The sequence below is a fragment of the Dermacentor andersoni genome, chromosome 11 (assembly GCF_023375885.2).
Source record: "Dermacentor andersoni chromosome 11, qqDerAnde1_hic_scaffold, whole genome shotgun sequence".
NCBI classification, from domain to species: Eukaryota; Metazoa; Arthropoda; class Arachnida; order Ixodida; family Ixodidae; genus Dermacentor; species Dermacentor andersoni.
In genome coordinates, this window is record NC_092824.1 from 113,852,982 (window position 1) to 113,867,498 (window position 14,517).

Here is a 14,517-nt window from a genome sequence, read left to right on the forward strand (position 1 = left end):
CCCACTACGGCACGTCTCATAATCATATCGCGGTTTTGACACGTAAAATCACATAACTTACTTATTTTTAATCACCAATTACAGACTCATCATAATATAGATCGCGAATCGCAATAACGTCGGCAATCGTATAACTCATTCCGGGGTATTACGTTAATATCACGATATCATTATGAGCTACGCCGTAGTGGGGGACTGCGGAGTAATTTAGACCACCCGGGGCTCTTTAATGTGCACACAATGTACGGTACAAAGGGTTTTTACATTTCGCCCCTATCGAAATGCGGCAGCCGCGGCCGGGATTCGATCCTGCAACCTCGGGGCTTAGCAGCGCAACGCCGAAGCCACTACGCCACCACGGCGCGTGGCAATCATCTTCAAAGTATGGATGCGCCGCGAACTTGTCGCATAAAATTTTAAAGACGGAGCGGGAATGTGGTCCGTGTTGTCCGGTTGACCAAGTCTGGTATCCGGTCAGGACGAAGACACAGACGGTGAAGATACGACTTCGATGGACGGTTTGCTGCAATTGACATGCATTCACAGAAAAAGGTGCAGGTCTGCCTTCTGCGGTGGCAGAAAGGGAAACTCGAAGAGGCGTCGCTATATCCCCCACCGTGCGCGGTTAAACAGCTGCACTCACGCGAACTCTTCGGAGCGATGTCGCCTCTCTGTGGTTGAGGCCACCCGAGTGGTCAGAACCATGCGGAGGTACTGGAACGTAAGTAATACTGCACCGTACAGAGCACCACTAAATTGCGCTTGTTTGCTTACGCAAATGGAGGCGCGGCCGACACAGAGCGAGAAACTCGACGATCGCTGCCGTCACCCTTGGCTACTGCTGTTGCAAAGCGGACAAACTCGCTCGCGAAGACGACAAGCTGCCAAAGGAGCCTTTGACACCACGGGGGCCGGAAATAGGCCCCCGTGGTGTCCCCCTCCTCGTCTCAGTCCGTCGGCGTCGTCCGTCTAGCGACCCGAGACCTTGGAGCGTGGCGGCCGTCCACACAACAGGTCTGACCGCTAGACACTCGCGGTGCCAACGCGACGACCCCGGCGGCAGACAATGCGCGAAGCCCAGCCTCGGGGCAGGCAGCTGGCCGATGGGATCTCGCGCAAGCACGGACTGTGGCGATGTCGCCGAGGCAGCCTTGACATCGCGATGCTGCAGATACGAATGCATGCCGTGAGAGTACGTACTATTCTCGGCACAGAGTTTCTCACAAACATTACTACAGGGAACTCTGGCGCCACCATCGTTCGACTACCATGAAAATGATGGGCACAGTTCATGTACTTGATTAATCTTCGTGCTTGTGGCTTCGGAATGTTGAATTGAATTATGGGGTTTTACGTGCCAAAATGCCTTTCTGATTATGAGGCAAGCCGTAGTGAAGAACTCCGGAAATTTCGACCACCTGGGGTTCTTTGCCGTGCACCTAAATCTAAGTACACGGGTGTTTTCGCATTTCGCCCCCATGGAAATGCGGCCGCTGTGGCCGGGATTCAATCCCGCGACCTCGTGCTCAGCAGCCCAACACCATAGCCACTGAGCAACCACGGCGGGTAGCTTCGGAATGTGGCGGGTATGCCTTGCTGCGACCTCGCTATGTGCAACGTGGGCCGGGGCTCTTAAACAAGAATGAGCTTTAATTCATTGCAACCTTCATTGGATGTTCGATTGGCAGCTGTCTAAGATCTGTGTCATCCTGTGAAAAAGGGCAGTGGATGTACAGCAAACATGTAATGAGCTTCAGATGTCAACCGAAAAGCCCATTGCGGAGGAAGCACGCAGAAAACAACAAGCGAAACCTACGAAAACTTCACATCTCCACACCTTCTATATTGCCTACACACCTATATAGTCGAAAGCGCAGTTAACAGCTCCGTCTGCTATATATTGGTTCTTTTCGACCTATCGTCCTGGACTGCCCAAGAAGCTGCTTACGCCAGCGCTCATTGGCAGAAGGCAGCGCCTATGGCAGGCCTGGACGATCCTGGACTACAAATCGAAGATAGCTACTGATGGAAAGGGAGTATTGATATTGAGAAGGTCTTCAAGCTAGCGGTAAGGATTGCAGCGTTCGCTAGATTATACCTTCCGCACATGCTGGAACTGCAGAAGTCAGTGCAAGCAGTCCGGGCGCTATGCAGTGTACATAACGCTTGCAGAACTGTCTAGTACCGTAACGTCTACCTGGAAGACGGTGGCCGTTACTGTACACCCTAGAATTCATATGTCCAGATTCGCAGAAGACTGGCACTGTTAGCAGCAGCAGAAGCCAAACGCTTGCCCAAGACAGAGCAACGAAAGAACGCTTTAGGAACGGGCGAACCATTGTCAAGAAGAGTACCAGATGAACGAAGGCAGTCGCTGACAGAACGTGTCCGCTGCAAGACGACGAACGACTGGATGCCAAGGTTCGAGTTTTGGGCGCGTCGACACGGCATCGCGTAGTATCGCCTTACAGCGTCCCGACGCTGTGCGACCGGCCCGCATTGTTAGCAGCGAGTGCAGAAACACCAGGTATGCGAAACCTTGCTCGATGCAGAGCATGCCAACGGAATCAGCTAGAAGGGCGGCGGCGGCTGCAACGTTCCTCCCAGCGAGCGAGCGGGCCGCCGTGTGCCGCTGCCAGGGACGGCGAAGAAGGACCGATGTGGGCCAGACTCGACGAGCGGCCGGCTCGAGCGTCGAAAGCGAAAGGCAAGCAGGCAGGCAACCCACCTGAGAGGCGAGGGCGAAACTAGGGCAGCTCGCCGCGAAAGAGGAGGTATATAAGCGCAGGGTCCGGCGGCATGCGGAGTAGTTGCCGTGTGTCTCTCTTCTCTTCTCGACTCGTTTTCTCTTAAACCGCCGCCGGGTGTTTTCGGCTGTCCCCTGCATTTTTCACACAGTGCTGTGTGCGCCGTGGTCGAGAAGCGCCCAGCGACCAGCCACTCGCACGCTTCATCTGTGACTCGTCTGCTTGCGACGACGATCGCTGATAACGGACTGTCTTCATCTTCGCCGCATCTTCGGCGATCTTCTTCTCACCCCAACCTCCACTCAACGGTAGGTATATACATCGGATGTGAATGTGACCCTCGGGCTAAAACCCTGCGCGTGAACAGTTGACGGTGGTGAATGGGAATCTGCCGTAGAAAACATACGCGCTCTCTTCTGATTGTGGAGATACCGTGAATGCCGCGGAGACGCCATCTGCTGCGCTTTTGTCTGAAGATGATGCTCAAAGCATATGGCGATGGAAAGCACCGATATTTCCTTTTCTTTCTATTCCTTCTTTTTAATTTTTTTTCGGGAACGCGTAGATCTTGATGTGGAGCTTACCACGGATTGTGTTGCTTCGAGAACGTGCAACCAAGAGGTTAGGTAACTTAACACTCCGTTGATCCGACCTGACCTCACGCGGGAGTTACTCTGGAGCCACACAATGTGATCGCATCATTTTGCTATCAGTGAAGTTCGTATACTCCGGCCTTCGTGGAAATGATAGCAAAACGCTGAACTTGCCCCCAGAGTGACAACTTCCGTATACTTTTCGGTGAAACCTAATCCGATATCAGTAGCGGCGGTATACATATTTTGCATTCCACTCTTTTAATAAGGTTCTCATTGTATATTATTTCGTCACGGAAACAGAACACTCCCTCATAGTGCAATTCAGCGCCAATTGTGGCCTGGCAAACGTCCGATTAGAGTGCGCAGCGAAGCGTGAGACCATTTCGCAGGTATTCAGGAATCGCGCGATCAAAAAGAATGAGATTGGGTTCCTTGGGCCCCAGTGTACCAGGCTCGTTATCTAGGAAGGACGACGTCCATCCCCAGGGGGTCTGGTCCACTTCCAGTAGTGCATGTATATTTTCCCAGCAACGAACAAAAACGGCGCGCTTATCTAAGCATATTTGCTGAGAATCTCGTTATTATTGATATATACCTTCGACGAGAGCATGAATAAGTGGCGTACCTCAGCAGCTTTCCCCGCACTCCTATAGGAATAGGAATATCACTGCCATCACATTAAACAATGAGCCGGGAGATACACATCTTCATTATGCGAGAAATACGTAGACCAGCAGAACTTTTGCGGAATCCTTCGTTCTATCCGAAAAAGTCACGACATCTCTCTCTCGGCAGAACGCGTCGTGATTCCGTTATGTATAATAGGGCACTAACAACGCGTCGACATTGCAGTAGCGGTCATTGTCTACAATACGGTCGACACTGTTATGAGGGAAATGCAAGCCACTCGAGACAGATATCGGTAACGAGTCGCATTCAAAGGTTCCCAGGTTAACCAACCGTCGTCCTATGCAGCAGGAATGATGCGGCATATGCGCATGTCTGCCGCGTGCGCGATCCCATCAACGCCTTCAAGTTTTCGCAAACCGACATCCCCCCAGCTACTGCTTGGTCCTTGCCCGGATACGTGAATCGACCGCCAAACGTGCTTCGACAGCAGGCTCGAGCGATGACCTTTTCGGCGCCGGCAGACGTTCGTACGCGATGTGCGGCGCATGCATAAAGAGCGCCCCATCCCATGCAACACGCCTTCCTTCGCACCAACGGATGAAGAATCCCAGCTTCGTTCTCATTTTCCCAATCGGCCACCGGGATCGTGAAACAGTCTGCGTGCCCGCTACACTACTGATTTTGCCGCTGCTGCCGCTCCGGTAGGGCGTATAGCATTATACGCTGCAGGGTGTACCGTGTACACAGGATCCGCTTCCGCGTGCCTCGGGTCTTTCGCGCTTCGCGTCGGCGAGTTTTGTACGGAGATGAGAGATATCGTCGCCAGATACTCGGGCACGTATGAGGGCGAGAGACACACAGAGGACAGGCACAAAGCGAGGCATCGCGTCTCTTCCTATTTGTCAACCCATCGATCCCCGTGGCGCAACGTCGCGGATCCCCGTTATTTGCCCCATAGAGCAGGGTAGCCGACCAAACTTTGTTCTCCAGTTAACTTACCCGCCCTGCCTTCTCGCGAAAGAACCCTCCTCTCTTTTTGACAACGCGAGAACTCTTTTGCGTTGTGTATCGCGAGATTAGGAAACTGCTGAGAAAGCTTTGATGGGCTCGCAGAAAAAGTCAATAAAGCGCCTGGAAAAAAGAAAGTGCCAAGCTCTGTCAGAGAGAGAGGGGGGGGGGAATATAGGAAGGCAGGGATGTTAACCAGTCAAGGGTCTGGTTCGCTACCCTACGCTGTGGGAAGGGAGAAGGGGAAGAGAGAGAAGGGAGAGAGAGAAGGTGTAGATACTTGTACGGACAGTACTTGAGTTAAAGCCGCTCTCGCAAGCCAGGCGTTCTGAGAAAGCACAAAAGTGCCTTCACAGCCTTCTGAGCCGATGATTGGTGGGGACGGTGCTCTAGTAATGTCTAAGCTCTGCCAGCGTTTACATTGAGCGTACGATATCGCTCCGTACTCGTTAAAGCAAATCAGTGTCAAACAACGTGTTTCGTCCCAAAAGATGCTCTGCGAAGCTTTGTTGCTATAAATGAAAAAGCACCACAATCAGGTGTTCAGATCTGAAAAGTAATTACAAGACCAGCTTGTAGTTTTAAGACAGTTTGTTCGTAGCAGTATAACAAAGTCGTCTGCTTACCGCTCTCGAGAACAGAAGACGCTACAGTGAAGTTCACACCACGAAAGAATGCGTTTAGTAGATGAAACAGTGCCTCGAACGCCACGAAATTTGGGAGGTATATAAGAACCGGGGCCCTGTTCTGGACATTGTGTAATTCTTTCATGTTGCCGAGTTCGCCAGCTTGTCAGCACTGAATGGCACAAAAGGTGGCACAAAAGGCAACGCCACAATACCGCAATTGCACTTTAGTGGATCTGTCTGATATCGTCTGTTGGTCTCGTCTGCTTGCCGAATCGGCTGCTTGCTGCAGTCGAGAGCAGAATTAGACCCTACAGCGCGGGAGCAGGCCACGAAAGAATACGCTGACAACATGTACTCGACTCTGCTGATTAGTCTACGTGAGCTGCACCGTTTGCAGCGCTGCACGCATTTGCTACGCCCAAGTATGCCTGCAGTGCAAGTGAGGCTGCTCCTCCAGCAGTGGCTAAACAACATAGGCACTGGTAAGGAAAGAAGGTGGCAGAGGGCGCGCCGTACTCCTGTGCTTTATATTTCCGCGGAAAGACCGGTTTTCCTTCTTTATCGTCTGTGAGTTTTTTCCGTCCATGGGCCCCTGACAACAGCAGCAGCCGGCTCTTTCGGATTTTAGTTAGGTCACCATGCCGCCACCGCAAGATAGGCCGAGGAATCCTTACTCTCCCCTAGATGGGCGTGATCCGTTGAGGAGAGGACTGCAGACTGGTTCTTGGTCGCGCAGCAGAAACAGCTCACGGTATATGACGAACGCCAAAACTCCTGGCTCGCAGAGTCGCGATCCGCGATAGGGCATGCAAAACGCGCTTGCCAAGCGATCTACGTCACTTCTGCAGCGGTGCAAAGCAGAAGGCATTGTGTAACGTTAGGAGAGCGAATGCGGAGGAGGTGTTCCGTACGGTGTGTGTCGGGGACGACGACGACGACAAATATGTTGTTGGAATTGTGACTTCTTCAGCAGTGCTTAAAGAAAAATTATCATGGAACACTCAATACGTTTGGGCATTCTAATTGTTTGAAAGTAAGCTCGATATATATGTTTCGTATAGAAACTAAATATAGGAAAGACACAGGACTCGACCAATGCCGTTAACAATCGGCACGCTCGGTGTAGACTTGCACTAACGGTCTACAGAAATTAAGAAGAAGCTTACGAACGATCAAATAAGCTATCCTCGAATAAAAATACCGAACGGAATGCGGCTTTGCTGTCATCCGGGAGTGCGTAGCACGGCAACGCCGGTTCTTTTGCATATGTAAAAAGCAGAAAAAGGTTCGCTGCACACATGCTGTCCGACTATTTGCTACGAGCTAATTGTACAAGGGACGGTTTTCCTTCAGGCTACCAGCAAATTACTTAATTTTTATCTATATAGTCTGATGCCTAAATTTATCATTCACAGAAATGCAGACGCTGAATGCGACATTGCGACATTTATTGTCCTGTCTATTTAGCCTGTTTGAAAGAGATAAATTCTTCTATTCTTCTATTTTCTATTCTTCTCCGATTCGAAAAAGAAAGAGAAAGAAAAAAGGTGTGCACGAGGAAGGCCACCCGTAAACAGTCACGCGACTTCACAGAAAACTGCTGCACGTCCGTCACAGTCCTGGCAGCAATAAGCATTTGAGAACAACCAGACGCACGAGTTCCGAAAGTAGCGCTGGCTACCCAGCCGTAACAAACCAGGCGACCAAAAAAAGAAGAAGAAAGAAGCGCATCGGGATGTATCCGTTTGCCTTCACTGATGGCACCAGGCTCATGAGCAGACCGGACATGCCTCATTACTATATACACCAAGCACTCGTTATACTGTGCGACAAGAAGTGTCAGGATGACCAGACAACTTCCAGGGTGTCTCTCTCGCTCTGACGCGCACACACAAGTATGTACACAAAGATACACGCGTTCGTTAACACCTGGTTAGGCAGGAAGTATACCGGGATATCCGCTGGCCCCCGGGACATCCCCGGATGTCCACAGTTCTTACACAGGTACACACAATCTCCAAGAGGAGCGGCGTTTCAATGTCCGCAAAGCTACAGCCAAACATGCAAGCGTGCAGTGGCGGCTACTTTTAGCAGGCAGGGGCGTTTCTCTCGAGTTGGCCAGATCGAAGAACACAACGGCGGGCGACGCGCGGACCGACCAGCCGATTCATGCGTTGCGACGCTTATATTTAGAAGTACGCCCTCCGGAGCTTACACACACACGCGCACGCACGCACGCCAAGAGTACGCGCGCGCGCGCCAAGGGGAGTTTTGCCGGCGGGACTCGCACCAGCGGGAAGACGTGGGCGGCCCGCTGACCCAGACGCACTGAACCGGCGAGCGAGCGCGCTGGAGCGGCTCTGGTTGCGCCGTGTTCGTGCGCTCCTTCGGGACGGTAAACGCTGCAAGCTCCACAGGTGGGCAAGTTATCTCTCTCTCTCTTCCTTTTTTTTTTTTAATGTAACCCCGAGGCGGCGAAGTTAGCACCCGTTTTGTTCTTCCTCGTCCTCGCCCGAGACCCCAAGAGGCGTAGCTTGCACGCCAAGGAGTGTCCATTCTGGGAGCTCGAGCTCAGCAGCGCATCGCCATAGTCACTAAGATTCCGCGGCGGGTTCGAGCTCTTTTAGTGGGGAACCTTTGGGTACCAAAATCTTGCACTTCATCGCTGTTATCACCTGAACACCTGACGGTATCTATGGTCGCCTAAACGTCACTGATTCAAGGTACCCAAATGCGTGCGCCGTCGTTATGACAACTGCGTTCTTTGTAGTTAGAATCACTGACGCTTTACCCATCAGTAAAACTACTCGGTCTCCGAACCTCAATCCTTTCACGAAAATCCCAATGGGGACGGAATCACGAGCGGTCAAAATTCATCCGAAGCTCCCACAACTAAGGTGCATCTCTCATAAGTCCACACGTTGCCTTTTGGACATTAAAATCAATCAATCAATCAATCAATCAATCAATCAATCAATCAATTAATCAATCATCTCATAGCCTGTGTGTTGCTATAATATGTTAAGACCCGCCGTGCTTGCTCAGTGGCTATGGTGTTGGGCTGCTGAGAACGAGGTCGCGGGATCGAATCCCGGCCACGGCGGCCGCATTTCGATGGATGCGAAATGCGAAAACACCGGTGTACTGAGATTTCGGTGCACGTCAAAGAACCCCAGGTAGTCAAAATTTCCGGAGTCCCACACTACGGTGTGCCTCATAATCAGAAAGTGGTTTTGGCACGTAAAACCCCATTATTTAATTTAATAATACGTTAAGTTTAATCAATCACTCAGTCAGACAGCCGAACAATTCCCAGAATCCGTGGCCTCCTTTCCAACAAAGAAAGAAATGTCTCAACGCAAGTCTCGTCTCCCCGCAGGGTACTCGAGGAATTTCGCGTCGCTCAAGGACGCACGAGGCAAATTGCGCACCTATCACGCACGAGGGGATTGCCCGAGGGTGGCGCATAGCAGCTTAAACAGCGGAGCGCGGGGAATTCGTCAATGCGACTGCGCCATGCTTGCTGTCCGGGAACACGCACTGGCTGGCAGGCAGGTTGAGTGGCCCAGTTACCGGACGCAGCCATCGCAAGAAGGGCCGCCGTTCCGGACGAATTGAGAAGGGCCGCACGAAGCCGGAGGGAGATCGTTTAAACTCGCTCACACCTCGACTTCGGAGGCACAGCGGGTTCGACGCCGATCGAAAGCGAGTCTGGCGGACGCGGTGCGTCCAGGAAAGGACGTGCAGTGGCTGGCGCGAGGGAGGAGTCGTTTTTTTGCGGGGCTCTCGTGGGAACCGGACTTTCCCCGATCGTGACCTGCGCGCGTCGGCGTGACCACGCGCCGCTCTCGTTTCGAAAGTGTGTTTACTCCGCGTATAGGGAGGCGCCGTCGGCATACATTGCCGTTTGGCGGTAAAGTGCGCTTCTCGCACACATCGGAAACAGCCGCACCGCATTGTGCGACGCTGTTTTTAAAGCTTCACTGGTCGCGAACTCGCGATTTCGACGTGGCCGTGCTCCGAGGAGGCACATGACGTCACACCGCTTTCCTCGTCGTTGCGCTCGCCTCCGCTCGCTTCACCAGCTGCGTCGCATGCCTGATAACATGTCGGAGGATTGAAAAGGAGAGCTCACGTGCGCCGCAACTACAGTTGAGGCGGCAGTATGGACGGCGACAATTCTGCTAAGCAGGAGGCGGCCTGGAATCGACATCGGAACGAGATGGAGAGGAAACGAATCGCCCAGGAAACAGACGAACAGCGCGCCGAACGACTGGCTAAACGCCGCAACATAGCTAGACAACCAGACTAATTTGGACTTGCAATCAAGATTAACCAAGGCTAACCATGCTATGCCTTAGCTTTCGCTACGTAAATCCTGCTATAGCCGAGCTGAGCAACTGCCAATTTTTGTTTATGTTTCAGAGAGGCAAAAACCTGCAAGAGACGAACGGGCTTGGGAGTCGACGCACGCGCGCCGGTCGTTGTGCACAATTACGCGTTTTGTAAAATGGACTCGCATAATTCGAAGCGCCGGCGGATGAGTGCACATTCGTTGTACGTTGTGTTCCTGAGAAAATCTTTCGGACTGGGCGCTGCGGTTTGTTTAAGGCTAAAAGAAACGGCAACGTGAAAAGAATGAACAATTGCGGGAGCAACAAACGGTTGAGTTCAACGTCAATAAATATGTTACGAGAGACGCTCTATAGCGGAGGGCTCCAAAATAATGTTCATCACCTTGGGTTCTTTCACGAGCGAACAAATATAGGTAAGCGAGCGTTGTTTCAATCCGTTCCCATCGGAATGCGACTGCCGTTGCCGGGAATTGAATCCACGACTTCGTGTTTGGCAGCAGAACCCGCGGAACGCCATGGCCACTGAGTCACCGCGGCGGCTGCAAGAGAAGATTGCCTGAACCGCTGTTCAGAGCGCTGCGGGGTCACCATGCCTGCGACCTGCAGATGTGGAGGAGAGGAGAACGCTTTGTTCTAGCGGGCCCCAGGTTGCTGGTTCGACTTCTTGCTTCCACGGGACACCTTTGAAGGCGGACAAAGTGCCGCGGCACGTGCAGCTTTTTGTCAAAAAAGAAACGAAGCCACTGCGCCTACGACAGAAGGCGGCTCCGGGACGTCCAGCCGGCCTGCAATTGCTTCCACATTGCTCGAGAGCTCTGGATATAGGGATGCGAACCCTCGATACCCTTCAGGAATTTCCACCCCACGAGGCGGGCAGGACTAATCGAGCCACCTCGGTCCTGGCGATTCTGTCTCTTCTGAGAATGGCTGTATGCCGACGCTAAAAGTATGCGGATGCACCTCGACGGGCCACCAGCGGTGTCGCCTAGATCAATTCGAGGACCGGGAACCACGCCACCAGCGCGAAGTATTTTACCCCTGGGTAAAATTACGCGCAGTTGACAGCGGCGGTAAGTTACCGTACGTCAAGTTGTCGACAAATCAGTGACACTTGCACGAAAGTTCTTGATTTTTGACACTATGAGCCACTTACTGCGAGGTATAACTTCGTCAATAACGTCATAGTTTGGGCTTGGTGGTTGATCACATTGAATTCGAACATCGAAGCACAGGACGAGGACAGAAGAAAATGATGCCCACAGCACCGACTTCCGACAGCTTCTTTGTTTTGATATTGTAGATATTGAAAGACGAAAGCTTGAACTCAGTAACCTACTGTCGCCTCCGACGATCTAAGCCACCGCGCCATAGTTGCAAGTCCCGCCGCTGTTACACAGTAGTTATGGCGATTCTGTTGCAGTGTAGGAGGTCGCGGTTTCGATTGCCAGCAGCAGTCGTCGCATTCGGACAAGGGGGCGGAATTATAAACGCTCGTTGATGCCAAGCTTTTGAAACCCTCGGTCGTCGAAATAAGCCGGAAAAGGCGCATGTCACAACCCGTGATTTCGCTTTGGGACTTTAGATCCCGTAATTACACACTGGGCGAATTTGCGCCCAAGTGGAATGGGTCGTGCTGTCGGATTTCGCCGAGCAGACGAAGAAAGGACCCGACCAGAAAGACGAGGCGTATATACGACAGCTGCCCCTATATGTCCACCGCCACTTCCTCGACAGACGTTATCCCACACACCACGCACATTTCGTTGCAATATTGCAATATGCGTTGCCTTAATTCGGCGCTCTAGCTTTGCCCGTCATCCTGGAAACGATTTTTGCCGGCTCTGTTCACGAGTCCTTACGCGCTCGCATGACGAAAGAGTTTTACGGGCGCCGTTTAAAAAAGCCAACCAGCCGCGGATCATTTCCTGCTCGCGTGCCACCAATCACGAAAGCTCGAGAACCGGCCGGGTCTGGCAAGTTCTGGCAAACTACTGCTTCTTCTTCTTCCTATTTTTCTTTCTTTCGCAGACGGCTCCGTTTCGATACCCCGCCGGGTAAAGCTTCGGCGAAGATTGATGGCTGCCGCATCGGCGCCGCCGATACTGAGAAGAGTCCGGGGATGCTTAGTATAGCAGGTAGCGGCCGCACTCTCGTGGCCTCCATGGGAAAAACCGAGCGCGTCGCTTCTTAGGTTGACGAGACAGGATGGAGGAAGTGCCTTCGCGCTGTCGTCGTTACAGCCAGCAAGGCGCGCCCGCGCCTCTGCGTACATACGCGCTGTCGGTAAAGCCGCTGTGCCGTCCGTCCGATCCGAGGGATGCTGAGCCCGCGCACAGCGAGAAGCAACACTGCTGCCGACAAGACGCGCCTGGCAGTGCCTCGCTGAAAACGAGAATAGCTCGGCTTACGCGCTAAGCGAGATCCCCCGGTGTGCCGCTGGTCTCGATGTGTGTAACACGCCTGATCCCGTTTTTTTTTTTTTTGTTTTTTTTTTTCCCACTGACGCATGCATGCCGGTGTGACGTTGGCGGACGATCAGGTCTCTGTTTAGCAACCTCTGGTCTGACTATTACTGTTATTGAAATTGAAGCAAGGGAACACGGTTAGTGCACCTTACAGCGGTGACGGCTAATCTTATTCACGTGGCAATGAGCGAAAATAATATTAGGCCGGTACTTCGCGTGTAATTAACGAAGTCGCTATTAATAAGTGTTACTCCTGAACACTGGCACGGACCAGACGCTTGTTACCATGTATGCTTGTGCTTGTCACTCGTGCAACTTGTATGCGTGCTTTTAAGCGAGTCATTCCATGCATCACCAATGTTACTTGGAGTACAGAATGCTAGACGTAAGTTTTGGAAAACATCTCCAACACCCATTCAGGAATGCATTTTCAGTATAAAAAGAAATGCCACAATGCATTTTAGAAAAGGCATGTATAGAACGAAGGACGATGTAAATGTGGAAAACAGGACGTCTGTGTGCCGTGTTATTTACTTATTTATTCACTTTTCACGCCTTTTATAATATCAGCCTATGCCAACCCACCCATTTTGCTACTATTCTCGAATAGCACAAGTTACTGAAAAGGTGCGTGAAGTACTGAGATGAACACGGGTAAAGTATGACAACGTCCACGCACACACAGATACACAAAGTCGCAACAGACTGTCGCGTTTAAACTGTGCGATGTTGCAAAGACTTGGAACCCACCGTCAGCCAATCAGAAAGCGAGCTCGCAGTGCTCGCAGAAGCCAAGCTGACGCCTAATAACTGTGCGTGATTAACTGGTGCTACGTCAGCATTCTGCTGAGTGGGGCAGATTGGTGCATATGTGCTTAAGGAAAGAAAAAGGAAGCGTTGAGAACAGGGCATATAGCAGACGAGACACACGATCGTTGACGCTCTCTCATTGGCCAATCAAAACAGCCAAGACCCAATAGCCAAGCATTCCTACAACCAAACGGGCCGAAGTCACCTCACGATTGGCTCGGCGCTAGCAACAGCTTTCAAAATGTTGCACTGTGTCAATTAGAAGGAGCAGACGACCTGGTTCGCAGCCTGTCTCTCGGCGCGAAGCTCTCGTGACACATTACTCGAGACGCTCCTGCAAGACGATACTCCGTGACTTCTTTGTTCTTGTTCTAGCTTCTGAATCGCGGCAGCAGTGCTTGACAAGACTTTCCTTTCAGACGGCATGAAACAGGTACGCGGCCCTGGCCTCAAAGGCTTGCTTTTTTTTTCTCCATTCTTTCTTTCATTAGGCGCCCTGTGCAAAACACAGTCCCCGCTCGCTACAGCTTCCCACCCGCAAATGCCGCGGTACATATACCGTGTATGGTCCACTTTCGCTGACGTCTTCGACGCATCAACGCTTCACAGTTTAGCACCTGCAGGCCATTTGATGTGAATTGTTCTTGGCGCGAAGCTCTCGTCAGGTCTTCCTCATAGACGCTACACCATGTCGACCTTCCGTGAGCGCTTTCTTCTACAGCTTCTGAATCGCCGCTGCCGAGCATGCAACGTGTCCGATCTACTTTCACCGACGGCGTCGATGGACTATCGCTTCTCGTTTTGGCGGCGCCTGCAAGCTTATTTGTAGGCTGCCTCTTGAGGCGAAGTTCCCTCGAGGTCTTGCTCATCGAACATCCCGTGCGTCGACGGTTCGTGATAGCTGCGTGCTCACGAGTCGCCGCATCTGTTCTCAACTGAGGTTTTACTGTGGCGCAGTCTTGTCACCATAATCTTTATAAGGCATGCATTTGTCATTTAAAAGTAACCTCCGTACTACTACTGTTACAACATATAGCGACAACTGCAGGTTTTGGCATTTTGGTTATTTCTCGTCAAATTTGAAGGACATCAATTGAAGTAAATTTTAAAAGAGCAAACAGAGTTAACTAAGGGGCTAGATGTCGTATGATAAAGTGTTCTAACGTGCTGTTCTCGACCCCATGATTTTTTTAATATGCGTGTTTATAAAGCTTACCTTAATATTAGGACTACTTCGCACTCAGAAGTGCCAGACTGCACGTAGTTCTTGCGTCAAG

General features: G+C 51.7%; 1 protein-coding gene and 1 long non-coding RNA gene across 3 annotated transcripts in view; one reads left to right on the forward strand and one right to left on the reverse strand.

Moving 5' to 3' along the window:
- LOC129386944 (uncharacterized) overlaps positions 1-14,517 on the reverse strand; it is a 107,334-nt gene that overhangs the window by 85,556 nt on the left and 7,261 nt on the right. The window lies entirely within an intron of this gene.
- LOC126539521 (uncharacterized) overlaps positions 2,796-14,517 on the forward strand; it is a 37,438-nt gene continuing 25,716 nt past the window's right edge. The window contains exon 1 of one of the 2 annotated variants that reach the window (XM_050186390.3): positions 2,796-3,055. The gene's annotated coding sequence lies outside the window, so the exon portion shown is untranslated. Of the gene's footprint in view, positions 3,056-7,745; positions 8,028-14,517 lie in introns of those variants that run through there. The other variant, XM_050186389.3, reaches the window with a different exon arrangement.